Genomic DNA, 13,398 nt, shown 5'->3' with positions numbered 1-13,398 from the left:
TCTCTCTTAATTCCTGGGTGTCTTAAATGCTCTCCGACAACTATGGGTCATGCTCTCGGGGATCTAGGGATGAGTCACACATGATCCCTGAACTCGGGTTGCTCAGCGGGATGGTGGAGAGACAAAACGTGGACACGAGTCTGGAGGCAAAGGGGGAGCTGTCCAGATTGGAGAGTCACTCAAGGAGGCCTTTGGGCTGATTCCTGAAAGGAGCCCTGGAGCCTATCTGTGCTAACCTTCCTTTTTTTGGAATAAACTGAGGTTCAGGAGGAAGACGAATCTCTCCAAGAAGCACACTGACATCAAATTTACAACTAGACATGAGCAGGCAGGAAGAAAAGGGAGGGAAAGCAACCTAGAGAAGAGAGACAAAAGCCTAAGCAAAAGCAGGATAGGTAGCAAGTTCAAATGTCTATGTTGGTCCCTTCAGTGGGCAGTAGCCTTGCTGCCTGCCTCTGCCCCACATGGGGTCTGCTCATGCACCAGCACTGGTGCAACTGCAGGTTGGGCACATGATCTGGTTTTGACCAATCATCATGCTGTTATCATCTTGGTCCCAGTGATGGGTGTGTAGGGGGAGATATGTGGCCCCGGTGAATTCAATGAGACTTAACCTCCAGAATGTCATCAGAGCAACCAAGGGCTTCTGGTGACACCCCTTGGGGTCAGTTTGCTTAAGAAGAGTGAGCCCAGAGGAAAGGAAAGCTGAGAGGTAAGGGTGACCAAGTTCTGAAGTCAGCATTTGAATCCCCAAATTCTTCTATGTGAAACCACAGTTGAACTTCTCAGTCATTGGAGTCAACCAATTTGCTCTTTGGCAAAGTCAGTTTGGCTTGAGTTTCCATCATTTGTCTTCAAAGAAGACTTCCTGCTCCACACTAGTTAAAGGGTGGCTCGGTTCCCTAGCAGGAGGAGGCTTCTCCAACCTCCCCACTGGTATATGGGAGAGTTAGTAAGGGAAGTTCACTGATTCCTAGGAAATCCCACGGGAAAGATGAACAGAACACAGAAACCTCCATGAGCCAGACTGGTTTGCCCTCCCACGGGCTGGGTGAAGAAACATAGGCATTTTGTGCCTCCTTCCTATCACTAGCCTTGAGTTCACTTAGGGTAAAGAAGGCCCAGGTTGCCAACTTGGGAGATGCCGGGGTGTGTTAGAATGCTCCTTTGGAGAACCGTCTTTAGCTTCCTTAAACGGTATTTCCCAAGTTCCTCTTCCCTCCTCTCAAGTCTTAGATTAAAAAATCCAGAGACCTGAAAATTTCTACTCCAGTGTAACCAAATGCAGGTACAAATACAAAGCATGATAAGACTGTTAAGGCTGACCTTCAAGACGAACTTCTAAGCAGTCTACAGGACCGTGGATTCAATGTCAGGAGAGCTACACACTGCAAAAGAATGAGTCAGTCTGAAACAGCTAGCAGGCAAGGAAGAACAGTTTATCAAATCACACAATCCCAAAGCCCCCAGGAAGTTGGCAAGACTCTTACAGCTCGCCTTAACTTCATGTCTGCTCTGGCTGAATGAAGGTTGTCAGTGTTCTGGTGCTGAAAGGTGATGCCATCTCCAATGGCCTTCTCAAGATGATATCTACTCTTGGTGGTGGGGTCACAGTGCTTATCTGGTGCAGGACGTGAACCTGAATACGCAAGAAAATGAATGAGTAAGCCAGGGAACTGGAGAGTCCAAGATCAATGAATACGCTCAAGGAGGGGTTCAGCCAATAGGGAAAAGGGTGAGTGGAAGAGACTTTGGATGCTGGTAGAGCTTCAATTTGTAATGTTCCTCAAAGGCTTATGTGTTGAAGCACTGATCTGCTTTGAGAAGAGAGTACTGTAACTTGCTTTCACAGAGAAGCCTAGAAAGTCGCTCCTCCAGGATTCCTTTCTCTATGTCCTTGAAAGAGTATGTCTTATTCTCAGCCCTTCCCCCAACTGTTTCCTGGCTGCCATTAGGTGAGCAGCTCTGCTCCACAACACTCCCCTGTCCCACACCCTGTGCTGTTCTGCCTTTGGCAACAGCCCCGAGCAAGAGGGCTAAGTGATCGTGGACTGAAACCTCTAAAATCATAAGCCAATATAAATCTTTTTCTCTGGTATTTTGTCACAGCAATGGAAAGCTGACTAATACAGAAAATTGGCATCAGGTGTCGGTCACTGAAATGACTACACCTAATCATGTGGTTCCAAAGCCTCTGGGATTTGTTTGGAAAAGTTTGGAGCTGCAGGCTGGAGATCATTAGAATGTTGTAAGGAGAGCTTAAGTGGGTGATTCTGGTGGGAGTTTAGAAGACCAGAATGCCCATAAGAATGTGTACAGTAAAGACTGTGCTCATGAGGTTTCAGATGGAAACTAGGACTCTACTGAACATTGAAGTAGACTCCATTCATGCTACACTATAGCAAAGAACTTGTCTACATTTTGTTCAGATCCTAGAACTTTATAAGAGGACTAATTAATCTCATGGAGGAAACTTCAAGGGAGCACAGCATTTAGGCTGTGCAGTGGGTATTGCTGACTTTCTTTTAGCCATATATACAGTGAGAATTGGAAGGTAAATCAGAGTGGAAAGATTTGGAAAACTTACAGTTTGACCAGAATATAAATGTGTGTTGGGGCTAAGGAAGACATGGTTGCTAAAGAGATTAATGGCATTTTTAAAAGGCCAAGTACTTTGCACTGCGACAATAGGGAAGATACCTTGAGGGCACCTTAGGAACTGGCTGGACCCCACCCATCACCGGCTCAAATATATAAAAGGGTAAACTCCTCTGAAGGACTCTGCTTTGAGAAGAGAGTACTGCAACTTTCTTTCACAGAGAAGCCTAGAAAGTTGCTCCTCCAGGATTCCTTTCTTTGTGTTCAGCCACCTGGGCACTCAAAGACTATGCAGTTGTGGTCCAACTGCTTGAGCTGATGGCAGGCCTTGGCATTATCCAAACGAGGCTGGTTTTGCAGGAATGCAGAATGCAAGAGTTCTGGAATCATGAAGGTTTCCACCTTGATTCCAAAGGAAAGCCTGGCAGGTCAAAGAGTGTGTGACAGGGTCAGAGCCCCTGCTATCAGCCCCTAGAGGGCAATGTGTGAAGCTGTGAAGGTGAAGCTGAAGTGAAGACCCTGGGAAGTTAGAGATGCCAGAAATGTGGAGCATCTGTCAAGGAAAGTCACAGGGCAATGAGCAGAGCCAGCCCAAGAGAAGAGCCACGTGGGCTCCATCCAGTAAGGCCACAGGGCTGAGGCTGCTCCATCCAGAAAGGCCACAGGGCTGAGGCTGCTCCATCCAGAAAGGCCACAGGGCTGAGGCTGCTCCATCCAGTAAGGCCACAGGGCTGAGGCTGCTCCATCCAGTAAGGCCACAGGGCTGAGGCTGCTCCATCCAGTAAGGCCACAGGGCTGAGGCTGCTCCATCCAGTAAGGCCACAGGGCTGAGGCTGCTCCAGCCCCATGGAGCTCACATCATGCCACCACCTGCTTTCAACGGTAGGTGTGGAGCTGCAGGTTTTCAATGTTTGCCCTGCTGGCTTCTGGTCTTTCCTTGGTTCAATCCTTCCTTGGTGTTCCCCTATTGCTCCCTTTTGGATCGGGAATGTTTATATTTGTGCCATTTTGTGTTGGAAGTGGCTCACAGCTCAGGAGCTCACAGCTCATCTTGCCTTGAGTCTTAGAGGAGACTTCAGACCTGTATTTTTAAGAAATGTTGGAACTATTAGGACCTTGGTGATTCTTGGAGATGGATTGAATGCATTTTGAGATTGGCATGGCCCTTTGAGGCCTGGGGGCAGAATATTTTGGATCTTGTTGTTGAAGACTTGGTCCCCTGCCTATAGTACCCTTGGAAGGTACTTTAGGTGGTGGAAGAAACTTTAGGTGGTGAGGCCTGTCTGGAGGAAGTAGGTCACTGGGAGTATGTCCTTGGAAGTTATATCTTATCCCCAAACACTCTCCTTCTCCCCTCCCCCACTTCATATCTCTCTCTCTCTCTCTCTCTCTCTCTCTTTCATGGCCACCAGGAAGTGAGCAGTTCTGATCCAGCACACACTCCCCACCATGAAGTTCTGCCTTGTTAAGGGGCTAAAGAGACAAAGCAAAGTAACCACGGACTGAAACCCTGAGCCAGAACAGTTTATTAAGGTTTTCTCTCAGGTATTTTGTCACAGTGACGAACAGATGACTAACACAGAGGCCATCTATTTTAGGAACAAAGGAGACAGGCAGAGGAAGGAACGATTCCCTGAAAGGCCTCTCAACCTCAGCAGGATGGGGAGAAAGTGTCCTCTGTTTATTCTGTCCTAGGGACCGGCATTTACTGACTGACATGGCGGCCCTTCTCGGCCAGAGAAGGAGGAGGAGGAGGTAGTGCTCAGACTGAGAGAAAGGCCCAGAGGTCCCACTACTTCTGTCTTCAGGGCTGTCAGGCTCAAGGGCTCCATCTGTGCCTCAAAATCCAATTGTTAGATGTAGACCTCGCAGCCTAGATCTTGCCACCTGGCTTTTCAGTCTCAGGTACAACGTGTCCTAGCCTGTCCTGGTTTTGTTCCCAGGGAACACACTCCACCCTTACTCAGCTTAAGAAAAGTGAGTGTCAAGGATGCAAGACATCCTGCATCCCCGACAGTTGTACAGGAAGAAGCCCAAATCTTGGATTCCAGTCCTGGGAGTCAGCTAGTTAGATACTCTGCAAGTGGCCACACCCAGGGCATCCTTCCCTACCTAGAGCGGTCCCCTGCATCCAGGAGCAGATTTCCACAGCCTAGGGCAGCCCTCTGCCACCCTGGGCTGTGCTTACCAGGGTAGTCCTCTACCACCTGGGGCACTCCACCACTGAATCAGTCCTCCATGGGCTGGACTAAAGCCTTGGAGCAGGTAAATTATAGAGTGTAGGTCATTCTGGGTCAAAGGTACAGCAACAATCCTTAGACTCGGGTCTGCTTGATGGGAAGTTCTCATGAAGCATGTCTTGAACCATTGAATGTCTATCCTAAGCACCAGAAAGAAGTTCTGCGTTCCTTTCTTGGCACCAACAGGCCAACCCAAAGCATTCTGTGACAGGTGTCTGGATGTTAGATCTCGTTGGTACTGATCATAGGCTTCGGTATCAGAATCCGGTTCTACCAGACCTCCCAAACCTGTCATAGCTACTTGGAAGCTGTACAACTTTGACTCAGTGCCCCCACATGTCACATAGGGATCCTTGAGAGAACAGTGGCGCATACCTTGAACATTGTATTATCAATTGGCAGGATGCAAATGTTCAATAGACATTCACCCCATGACAGCCCCCTAAAGTAGATCTTAATATGTGTGCCCATTCTTCAGATGAGAATACTGAGACACTGGGAGGAATAAAATAATTCCTCCAGGCTGTGAATTGGCAGAGCCGTGACTTGAAGCCAAGTCTGATTACTCAAGTACTGCCCTCCTTGGTGACTCTTACTGTCTATCCTGCTGTTCCTGGCACAAGGATGAAGTTCAGGAAAGCTTGCTAAGTTTGAAGACAAGCCCAAGGTACTGGGAGACTGTTTTAGTTGCTTTTTTTTTTTTTTTTTTTTGCCGCTATGACTAAAAGACTGATCAGAACAATTTTAGAAGAAAGAATATTTGGGGGCTCATGGTTTCAGGGGTCTTAGTCCATAGATAGATGGGTCCATTCCTTGGGGCTCCGAGTGAGGCGGAACATCATGGCAGAAGAGTGTGGCAGAGTGAAGTGGCTCACATGATGATCAGGAAGGAGAGAGAGAGAGAGAGAGAGAGAGAGAGAGACAGACAGACTCTACTCTTCAGACACAAAATATATACCCAAAGCCATGCCCCCAATGCCCACCTTCTCCAGCCATACCCTACCCATCTTCAGGTACTCAGCTAATCGTCTCAGGGGATCAATTCACTGATTGGATTAAGAATTTTGCTACCCAATCATTTCTCCTCTAAACTTTCTTAAATGGTCTCACCCATGAGCTTTTGGGAAACACCTCATCCAAACCATAGCAGAGACCAAAGTATCAGAAGGCTGGTGGTTACGAGTTTAGCACCTAAAGGCAGAGGTTAAACTAGAAGATGGCAGATTGACACCCGGGGGTCCCCAACAGGGCAGTACCTAAAAGTGCCACGGCTTCCCAACAGGATCAGCAAACTGAGGCTCAGGGTTCTACCCTGCGCTGCAATGCCCCATTCCTGCACGCAGCATCCCTAACCTGGTCATCTGCAAACCCTCTCAGCCCTGCCTACAACCCCCAGTGCTGGAACCTTCCTGGAAAGAAGCAGGATGGCTTCTCCAGAAGTTGACACATTTGTCCATGCTGCTATTTGACAAATAAATCCAGCCTGCCAAGTGATGTCCCTGGGCCACCTTAAAGAAGGCAAATCAAATCCAGTGATTCCACGCACACCCACTCCTGCCTTCTCCAGACCCTCCGCCTTCCTCTGTAAAACTCGGGTGAGAAATTGAGACTTAATCTCTGGCCGACCAACATTAGCCCCCTGCCCAGACTAGCCACCCGGCTCCCCTCTCCTTCTTGGTCCTGGGTCCCAGCCATGAAGTGGGGAAGGACGAGGCTCAGCCAGACAGGCAGCGCCATGCAGACAAGTGCCTACGGGGCTTGCTCATATTTAAAACTTCCTTTCATATATTTTTAATAAAACAACTGATACAAATTCAAAACCAACTTCATAAATCAAACATTATTCAATGTTGGCGGCTTCAAGGTTTCCCTGGCGCTTGGCTCAGAGCGCGCCGTTCTCCCAGACGGGGGGCTTTGCACACTCGAGCGCTTGAGGTTTTGTGAAAGGTTTATTGGATTTCATAGTCCCTTAAGGGGAAACCCTTTAAATGTCTTTGCAATTATAAGTCTAATAACACTTTCAGCCCTTGGACACAGCCTTGACTTGACAGAGATAAGGAACTCCAAGTTGCTCAGTCAATACCAAGCTATTAATCTCTGTCACCTCGCTGTCACCGCGGCTCAGGAAAACAATGTCGTTTCTTGACCTAGGTGAAGGCATGGAGTGATTTTATTCAGAATGTCAGCATTCATCAACGGGGATTTTGTCACCCCGCCCCCCACCACTCCCTTGAAGAGCTCCCACCCAGTTCCTCATCCTGCTTGGGTTGACACCCTTCCAATCAAGAGTTTCTTTCAGTCATGGACTATTATTATTATTTAGCACTTATTCAAGTGTAAAAAGCCTTTAAGAATAAAGTTTCTCCTGCTGCCAGGAGACCTGGCAGATGCATCACGTTCGGCTGCTCTTTAGCGACCCAAGCCAAGGACGGCTGGAAATTACCAAATGCCTTGTTTGTTTACATATTCAAATGAAGGTTAATTTTTATCCTGTCTGAGCTCAAATTTGATTAGGGTGGGGCTCTCTCCCCCACCCCTCCCTCAGTGGTATATTTATATCAGCATCTTCCTCCTTGACCTTGAAAGAAACCCAAGAAATTGTTTAAAAGAAAAGCCAACAAAAAAATCCTAATGAGAAACTAACAAGGAAAAATCAAGTGGTTCCCGGCAGGACAGCCAGCCATAACTCCTACTGTAGCCCTGATGATAGGAAATGCCTGGCCTGGTCCAGCTGAAACTCGCCCTCTAAGGCACAGGGTGGGGTGAAGCAATACTGGTGGGCCCCTGCCCTAAAGCCCACCTAAAGTGCCACTGATCAAGGCCAGGGAACTGCCAGCCAGACTCCCAAAGACCAAGATCTGTCCTTGAGCAACACCCCAGGAACCAGGCTAGAAGAACCCACACACTACAGTGAGGTTCTCTGGAATGCCCCAGGGGCTTTGGGGACAGGGAGAGAGAATCAGTTGGGTTCCAGCCCCTAAATCTCCAGTTGCACCGTTTCATGCAGTGCACTGCTGACTTAGAGTTTCTTTGGATGATTTTGGAGACTTTGGAAATCTTAGGGTAGCCTAAAAAACAGCCATGGAAATGTGTTTTTACCAGAAACTAGCTCTAAGCACCATTTTTTGGTGTTAGTAATTAGTTCCTAAAGATCCTAAAATAATAGCAGCAACAAAAAGCCTCTAAGTCCTCTGAGAAAACTCTACATAAATAAAAAAAAAAAAACAAAAAAACCAAAACCTCTTTTTTTACTGTGGTTGCCGGGAAGCTCAAGTCCGAATTCCTTGTGGAAGCTGGCAAATTTGTATTCACTTTGGGTCCCCATTTTCTTCTGCTGATTGCATTTTGACAACTTGTTTTCATGTCCTTTCCTATAGGTCACTGTAAATCCCTTTTCAGTAGAGACAGGGTTGGAGTGAATGAATATGCATAACCTGTGGACGGAGCTCAGACCTAGAGCCTGCTAGACCGAGGTGTGGCCTCAGCTTTGCTTCGACTCCCTTGAGATCTGGGTAAATGTTGGCCAGGGACTCAAGCTTTCTCATCTGTGATAGGAAGGGACCCAGATACAGCTAACTCTGATTCTCTCACCTCTTCTTCTGGGGGTCCTCCATGGTTGTGGCCCACGATAAGCAGAACAGAGAGATGAAGACAAGGAACCTAGAGCCAGACTTTCCCAAGGGCATTGGGTGACCAAGCTGGTCCAGCTTGTCCCAAAGCTGGAATTTTTTTGTCCCTTAGTTCCTTGAAAATCAGGATGGTGAGTCACCCTACAAGTTCACCTTTCAGCTTACCACTTACTAGTTATGTGACCTTGGCCAAGTGACTTAAATGATTGGGGCCCTCAGTTTTCCTCAATCTTTAAATTGGGATTATAAACAGCTATCTTCTAGTGTTAATATAAGTCTTGAAGATATTTATATTTGAAAAACATACAGAATAGTACTTGGTACATAGAATTCATTCTATGTGTTTATGAAATAAATGCTATAGTCATTTGCTTTCTGCTCAGGTTTGGGAAATTTCCTATTTGTATGGAAAAAAAAATCGACTCTGAGACACATGAACGAGAGTTTTTCTGAGGGAGAAGACTGTCTCCGAGCCATTCTGGGATACAGTGGAAACACTGTCACCAGTAAGAGCCAAGGTCACCCCAGACAGATCCAGCCTACCTAGTACAGACAGGCCAGTAAGCTAGGTATCTCCAGGATTTTTTGATACTTAGAGTTATCAGGGAAAGAGGTTGGAAAGCTCAACTGGGATTTCAGCCAGATCATGGCTTCTAGAAAGTATCATGGAAAGAAACTAAGTTTGGATGTCCCTGTTCATTTTGTTAAGCCTGGGACTGTTGGGTGGGTAGAGGGGGTCTCTCTAAGGAAGAGCCAACATCTACACAGGGCTCTGACCTCACCTGAGACAGAACCAGAGCTCACCTGTGTTGAGTGAAGCCAAGGAATCCCTACCTTCCACACCCCCACCACCGTGCTGAGCTACCCAGACAATGAGGAGCAGGCACCTAAGACAGTGTCCCTTGTAGCACATCTGTTTTATTAGGAAGCCACTGTGTACCCAGCCCAGGCAGGAGCCCAGGACGAGCCAGCTCCTGCCTGCTAGTTGGAAGACAAAAAAACCAACCGAGTCTTCGAACCCTTTGTCCAGGATTTGCTTCTGCCTTTAAGTGCTTTGGCCTAGAGCAGTCACCAGTCCTTTCTTCTCATGAGTCCTGGGCAGAGCCTTGCCCAGGGGATGGCCACTTAGAGATCCTCAAGTCATTCCAAGTATTTTCCCTGGGGAAAATACTGAGTCTAGACTGAAAAGAGAGGCCATTGAGAGCCACACTGCCCAACATGGTAGCCAGTGGTCACAGCAGTACCTACATTACATGAGCCACGTGTTGCCAGTGGCTGCCATACGGCATGGCAGATATGAAACCTTGGCATCAATTTGACTCTGAGAGTGAAGACCCAAATAATATTTTAAAATAATGATATTAATAGGCAATGTTTATATACTGGATATGAAACTCAATATTCCCTATGCATTATCTCACTGCAAAAGGTTTTCTGTGCTGTTTTCTTTAAGGTTTTCTGTGCTGATCTATAACATAGAAAGAAAAAGGTTATTAAACCAAGACCCCTCCTTTTCAAAGTTGTAGCCCCGGGATCTTCAGGGTTTTGTTTTGTTTTGTTTGTACTGGGGATGGAACTCAGGGGCACTCGACCACTGAGCCACATCCCCAGCCCGATTTTATAGTATTTTATTTAGAGACAGAGTCTCAATGAGGTGCTTAGCGCCTCGCTTTTTGCTGGGGCTGGCTTTGAATTTGCCACCCTCCTGTCTCAGCCTCCCGAGCTGCTGGGATTACAGGTGTGTTCCATTGTACCCAGCAAGGTCTTCAGTTTTTAAGACTAAGACATTCTATCAGGTTGGCCCGATAGAATCTTAGGAGACTGTGTCGATCCAGAATGGCTTTCGTATCCTAGGAATTACACAGTCAGAAGGATTAATGTAAGTGAGCTCCACTATAATTACTTCCCTGGTGGTGACATTTGCCTTTTTTGTACCGGGAGCTCATGGTACACTATGATCTCAACTATCGCCCCAAGCACTGGAGATTGCACTGCCCTCTGGCTCTTAAGAACTCTCTCCAGGCCCAGCATCAGTTCTCCAACAGGTAAATTTTTTAAAAGAGAGAGTCTAAATTTCATTCTGGAGAAAAGTCAGAATAATATATCGGGGAAATAAACTAGGACACTAAATTCTCCCTCATCTTGGAGTGGCCAAGACTCTAGACTGACTTCAAAGTAGGGAGTCCCCATAGGCCACCCAAATATACTGAAGTCATCTGAGCCAAGAGCCCTAGATTGCAGGGGGGGGGGAAGCACCCAGGCAGGGGAGGAGACATAACTCTGTCCCTGTCACCTGAAGCCACCAGACATCTGGAGAAGAAACAAGGCCCAGTGCAAATTCAGGCTGAGGCTGAGAGAAGCCTGTGTGTGTCTCTTTTCTGCCATAGATTCACTCTGAAAAAACAACACCGCCCTTATTTAGAAAATGATGGCAACAGCCAGTCTTCACACGTGGATTTGGCTTTTATAAGACACTTTTATATATGGTGTTCCATTTCCTTTAAGAACCTTGAGAAGAAATTGCTATCTTTGTTTCATAGTTATAAACTATGAGGATCAGTTTGAATAAAATACTGTCCCGAGTGGCCAGGTGGAAATTCAGCTGGCCTTCAAATCCCAAAACACAATTAAATCAACAAAGAAAATTTGACTCTGAGAGTAAAGACCCAAATAATATTTTTAAATAATACTATTAGTAGGCAATGTTTATACACCGGATATGAAACTCAATATTCCCTATGCATTATCTCACTTAATACTCGCCAGGATCCTATGAGCTATGCCATTTTGCAGATGTAGAAACTGAGGCATAGAGAAGTCCAACAATTCACCTTTAACCACGTGCCAAGTAAGCAGGAAAGATTTGGTCCAATTTGTAATTGGAATGTAGGTTACAGGCCACATTATGGGGTCATAATCTTTTCAAGTTTGAATGAGGGAACTGAAAATTCAATAGAAAATGTCAAAGAACAAATTAGCTCCTATAATAACTTCCAAATGACCCAACCGAGTAGCTCTCTGAATACTCAGATGATTAAAGATGTGGTCGAGAGTTTCCTTTGGCAGGAGGAAATTGCCTTTGTCTTGAGAAACATTTTCTTCTGCTCACTGGAGTGAGACCTGGTTAGAGGCCTGGTGGGAAAGACTCCAATGCAGGCCTGAGATGAGGGACTGGAGCGTCTTTATCCAGGTAACCTGTCAGCACCTGTGGCCTCTGTCCCCGAACGGCAGCACGGAGAGTTGGGCCAGACAGCATCCTAATCTGCCAGCTGCAGCTACGGAATAGGGGCACTGGGCCTGGCTCCTGTGGCACAAAGCCCATAAATCAGCCCCGAGTCTGCTGCACAATTGCAATGCGTCTCTTTCAAGCAGCTCTGAGAAAAAAATGGTTCCATCTGCTCACTGCTAGGTAATAAATAAAACAGAATTGGAGCAAAATGGATGGAAAGCAATTTTGGGAAGATGAATTTCCAAAAGAGTTGGTTACCATTTGTGCACCTCTTCTGGTGCTGGAAATGGCTGTCTGAGGCCTTGCCAGGGCCCGGGGGCTGCAGGAGGCATATAATGGGCAGAGGAAAGAAGGGGCATTACCTGGAGGAAGGGTTGGTCAGGAAAGGGTCCCTGCAAAGGGTTTTCCATTTCTCAGTCCTTTTCTTTCTGTTTGTCCCTCCTTCATCTTCATTGTCACCTTCTTCACCAGCAGCAGCAGCAGCAGCAGAGCCGTGGTGATTGGTTCCTTGGGTTACGGGAGGCCTTCCTGGGGGCCAGCGCTGTGTCCGAATCTGAATTCACTACCTAGGACTGCAAAAGCCCTCCCATGGGTATTCTCTAACAACCCCTGCTTTATTTTATTTTTTTTTGCCATAACAGTTGTTTAAAATATATTTTTATTTTTAATTGATAGGCAATAATTACATATTTATGGGGTGCAGTGTGATATTTCAATACATTTATGCAATAGGTAATGGCAGATCAGGATAATTGGAAAATTCATCACCTTAAAGATTTACCATTTCTTTGCATTGGGAACAATCAAAAATTTGTAGCTTTTATCACTTCTAACATACTCTGTCCCATCTAGTATACATGTTCTCTTGGGTGTTTTTCTGCCACTGTATGCCCAGTGCTGAGAATATCCCCAGTGCCCAGACCAAGGAAAGCACTCTGTAAACATTTGTTGACTCAGTGAACAAATGAATGAAGGATCCCCAGGAATCCCCACAACCTCGTGGGACACATCTGTCCTGAGACTCTCCACACTCATCTCTTACCTCTGACTTCACTACGCCTCACAATTCCTCTACCACTGATGCTTCCAGCCCTGCCCTGGGGCATGCTGTCCCTCTATCTGACATACTCCTCTGCAGATCTTCCCTGCCAGACTCCTGTCTTCCCTCTAGTCTAACTTCCCTGGATATTGGGGCTCATTTTGACAAGATTATAAAAGCATAGAATTTAATTTGCTCCAGTTCAGTCCGTAGTACTTCCACTTTGCCTCTCCTCCTCCCTCCCCTGTTGTTTTCCTTTACTCCACCAGTTTTTCTCCCATTTATTTATAGTTTTTTAATTAGGGAAATTCACTGTGGTATATTCATATATGTGCATAGGATCATTTAGTCTCCCTTTCTTGTTTTTTTTCCCCTCTTCCTCAAGCCCTTTCCTCTACTCCCCTGGTGTCTCTTCTGTTTTCATGGGATTCTACTCCACACATACACTTTTGTGTGTGTGTGTGTGTGTGTTGCTGGGGATCAAACCCGGGCCTTGTGCATGTGAGGCAAATACTCTGCCAACTGAGCTATGTCTCCAGCCCTCCACACATACACCTTTATCTTTCCTTTTTGTCTAACTTAGATGAAGAAATTTCATAGATGAGGGATTTGGGGCAAGGAGCTGGGATTCGATGCTAGATCTCAGTACAAAGCCCACACACT

This window comes from Ictidomys tridecemlineatus, chromosome 15 (assembly GCF_052094955.1).
Source record: "Ictidomys tridecemlineatus isolate mIctTri1 chromosome 15, mIctTri1.hap1, whole genome shotgun sequence".
NCBI classification, from domain to species: domain Eukaryota; kingdom Metazoa; phylum Chordata; class Mammalia; order Rodentia; family Sciuridae; genus Ictidomys; species Ictidomys tridecemlineatus.
This window is presented reverse-complemented; position numbering follows the sequence as displayed.